The sequence below is a fragment of the Sturnira hondurensis genome, unplaced genomic scaffold, assembly GCF_014824575.4.
Source record: "Sturnira hondurensis isolate 20B ecotype Veracruz unplaced genomic scaffold, ASM1482457v3 Scaffold0003515, whole genome shotgun sequence".
Taxonomy (NCBI): domain Eukaryota; kingdom Metazoa; phylum Chordata; class Mammalia; order Chiroptera; family Phyllostomidae; genus Sturnira; species Sturnira hondurensis.
Window position 1 is genome coordinate 1 of NW_028076146.1, and position 4,006 is coordinate 4,006.

At 56.4% G+C, this 4,006-nt stretch overlaps 1 long non-coding RNA gene across 1 annotated transcript; it reads right to left on the reverse strand.

Annotated features, from left to right (window-relative positions):
- Positions 1–919: 919 nt before the first annotated feature.
- Positions 920–2,240, reverse strand: LOC118984202 (uncharacterized). Its single transcript, XR_005065881.1, has 3 exons — positions 2,115–2,240; positions 1,680–1,715; positions 920–1,034 (listed from the first exon to the last, which is right to left on the reverse strand). It is a non-coding gene; the product is annotated as an uncharacterized LOC118984202 (long non-coding RNA).
- Between the last annotated feature and the right edge of the window lie 1,766 nt (positions 2,241–4,006).

Here is a 4,006-nt window from a genome sequence, read left to right on the forward strand (position 1 = left end):
GACAGGGTGCAGGGACCGGGGACAAACCTGAGGGTGGAGTGGAGACGTCCTCGTCTGTCACCTTCAGCTCCAGGATCTCACTGTGCTCAGACCAGCTCCGCCCAATGTGATACCAGCAGAAATAACGCCCAGCAGACAACTCATTCCCTGCATTGAGGTGGAATCTGGCCTCTGCCCAGTGAGCACCACACGGAGACACGTTTCTCTGATCCCGAAAGAAAGACCTTCCAGCCTGCTGCAGACGGAATGTGTCAGCCCCAGCTGGGCCCCCACACACGATGGTCACAGGCTGGCCCCAGCGGACCACAGGGCCCGGCTCGACCCGGATGCTGGGTTTGGGCAGGGTCCCTGGGAGGAAGCACAGCAGATCTCAGGGTCCCTCAGGAGGAAGTCCCCAGATATCACAGCTCCCCGTTTTCTGGGTTCACTTCTGTGCTTTGAACAAACTTGCACAGCTCTGCAACCACCCCCAACCAAATTCAGACCCTCCCACCCTCTATTCCTCAGATACCACCCCCAACAACCACTCCAAGTGACTGTGTATCCTCACAGGGATTCCTGGTCACAAGCTGGGCTTTTCTCAGGGTGACAGGGGAAGGGTCAAAGCAGACAGGGGTCCTGGGCACATCCCCCTGCTGACGGCTGCTGTCTAGGGCACAGAGACTGTGGGAGGGAGGCAGAGGGTGAGGGTGATGCGTCATGTGTGGGGACAGGAAAGCAGGCGTCTGAGATGTGGGAGTGACCTGGGCCGGGTCTGAAGGGCAGTTGGGTGACACTGTGGGGACCAAGGGGGACTGCAGAGCTCCACTGGAAGTTAGCGGGGGAGGGGGGGGGATGCTCCGCTCAGACCTGGTCACATGACCCCAGAGGGTGGGGATTCCTGTCTCCAGGGCAATCCTCTGAGCAGCACTAACCTCTGTTCCCTGTCCATTCTGTACCTTCCTTGCAGCCTGTTCTACTTGTCTTGTATTGAGGGTCCTGAAACCCCCTGTGTCCCACGTGGCTGGGGAGGGGGGAGGAGAGGGCTGCTATCCCTGAAACAGGAAGATGGCACCCAGGTCACACATGCCTGAGAGAGGCAGATGCTGACCAAGGTTCCCCTCTCATTCCCTGGGTCAGCCCCTAGCTTATTCTTTCATCCACATCCCAGTTCCTCTCCATCTACAGAGGCGCCCCATGTGCCACTGGCCCCACAAACTCGAGACTCAAACACACAGTCACCTGCCCCCTTCACTGGAAGGTAGAGGGAGCAGAGAACCAGATGAAGGGGTCGTGCAAACCCACAGCCACGCGCGGTGGGTGACAGGCAGCCCCTGTGAGTGTGAGAGTCTCAGGGCAGATGACTGACAACTGACCCCCTCTGAGGGTCAGAGGGAAGGGGCGCTGAGCTGAGACCGGAAGGCCAAGTGTGGACTGCCAAGCCCAGGGAGAGGAGATGTCAGTCAGGGAGGGGACCGGTGAAGGGAGCAGGACATAGGGTTTGAGGAAGTGCAGGAAAGGCTGTGTCTCCCCAGATCAGCGGGTCAGAGAGCGTGAGAACAGACCCCTCCAGACGGAGAGAGAAGGGCCTGAGCCTCGTCTGAGCTGAAGATGAGCCATCAGAGGACTCTAAAAAACATTAATACTTGGTCAGAAAACACAACATTAATTTAAAAATGAATTGAAAACAGTAGACTCACCCTCCTGCATGTGGATGGTCTGGCCCAAGCAGAGCACTGGGGGAGAAGCTGTGGTGAGAAAAACGCCCAGCACCCGGCCTCCCCCCGACCCCCGGGGGCTGCAGTCAGGGGCCCTGATGGAGGCAGGGCTCAGCCCCCAAGAGTGTCCGGCTCCCTCCTCAGCTTCACCTCTGAGCACAGCCCTTCTTCTTGCTCTGAGTTTCAGTGAAGCCCCAGTCCCCTCTCCCAAACAGGTCCTCAGTCTGAACCTGTTCCCACTCCCAGGTCTCAACCTTCCATGCCCAGACTTGGGTCGGGGCCAGAGCTGAGGCATCAGACCAGCAGGAGGGACCAGGAACCTCCTGGGCTGGAGTCAGGACTCAAAAAGGGTGAAGACACCTCCCAGGCTATCACCCCCTCTGTCTGGAGATGTTGTCCCTCCATTCCAGCACTCACCCAGGACCAGGAGGGAGCTGGGACGGACGCCCATGGCCAGCCCTGCAGCCTGCACCGTCCTGGAGCTGGATGGTGAAGGACAGAGCCTGCAGCTGGGGCCCTGGCCAGGAAGTGTGGGTCAGGGGTTTTCCCAGGGTTGCCACATCCATGGCCCCATGCAAAGGGGAAGAGCTAATTCCAGACCGTCCTCAGTCAAGGTTGGGCACGTTACGTGTGAGAAACTGAAAGAGACTGGTGGGTGCTGCACCCATGTGCGGGGCTCACTCAGCAGAATCGGGGTCACTAGGTGGCCTGTCTGCAGGACCCCAGAGCGCTCTCTAGGGAATGATCTTCTTCCAGAAGCTTCAGTCTCAGCTTCATGGTGGCCTTGGGGTTTCCTGAGGTTAAAGACCAGCTACATTATCAGGTCAGCAAGGGGGGTGAGGACTTGTACTTTGGCAATGTCTCCTCTGTGCCTGTTCGTTTGTGGGTCTTTTTAAAGATTTTATTTATTTTTAGAGAGAGGCATAGGGGAGGAAAGAGGGTGAGAAACATGGATATGTGAGAGAAACATGCATCATTTGCCTCCTACAGGCCCCCACACGGGGACCCAGCCTTCAACTCTCGCATGTGCCCTGAGCGGGACTGGAACATGAGGTTCTCTGGTTTGCGGGATGACACCCATCTCACTGAGCTGCACCAGTCAGGGCCTCCGTGGCTTTCCTGCGGGTGGAACCGATGAACCGGGACATGAGGAAGTGTCTAGACAATTCCCACATCCTCCCCGGCGACTCCTTCTGCCCCCTGTGCAGCCCCGCCCCATCCCAAACCTGTGCTTTCTGTCCTCACTGAGCAGGAAAAGCAAGGGGAGATCAGTAAACATGTACTTATATGCGTCATCCCTCCAGTTCATGGGTGATTTTTAACTGAAGTAAATGTTTTTACTTTAAACTGACACAGAAGCTCAGTTATGCAGAGGACCTGGGACTGGTTCGGGGAAGGGGAAGTGATGGGCAAAGTCCACTTCTCTCCCCTTTTGCTTGGGGACAGCCCCCGGATGCTTGCCTTTTTCTTCCCGGCATCCATCCCCTTGGGGAGGGAGCCTGGAGGCTGAGCTCCAACACAGTTCCTACTGAATGAAGCAGCATTGGAGTTCAAGCTGTCGTGAGGCCTGTGGTCTTTTGTTTTCCAAGGAGCTATTGGTTCTCCCATCGCGTTGCACCCAATGCTGTCTTTATGGGAACGTGAGGAGGGAAGTGGCTTTGAAGTCACACCCCATGTGGTGTCCTGGAGCTGGGGACAGCCTGGGCTGCATTCCCTGTGGCAGGAGAGAAACGTGCTGGCCCTGTGGCCTCTCCTGATGCTCATGGGAAACAGGTAAAATGTGTCTCCTAGACCTTCCTTCCCCCAGTTGGAAGACAAGAGCCCTTAGCGGCCCTCCCGTGAGTGCTGGGGAGGGGAGGGCAGGATGCTGATGGTCTCTGTTCCCTAAATGGTGCCCAGATAACAGCACTCTGGTGAGCCTTGTGTTTAAGGCAGAAAGGCCGCCACTTGTCAAGAGCAGGTGTGGGGATTACCTGTCATGTTTCCTGACTCTGTGGAAAACAGTATGGAGGACCCTCAAAAAATTAAAAATATGCACCAATCCTAGCATTCAGTAATGTACTTCGGGGTGTACATCCAAAGGAAATGAAAACAGGACACTCAAAAGATAAAACTCCTGCCATGTTTATTGCAGCGTTATTCATAAGAGCCAGTTAAGGAGTCAGCCTAAGTGCCCATCAATGGATCAAGAAGATACACATGGCCCTGGCTGGTGTGGCTCAGGAGATTGGGTGCCCGCCTGTGAAGCAAGAGGTCGCTGGTTCAGTTCCCAGTCAGGGCACAAGCCTGGGTTGCAGGCCAGGTCCCCA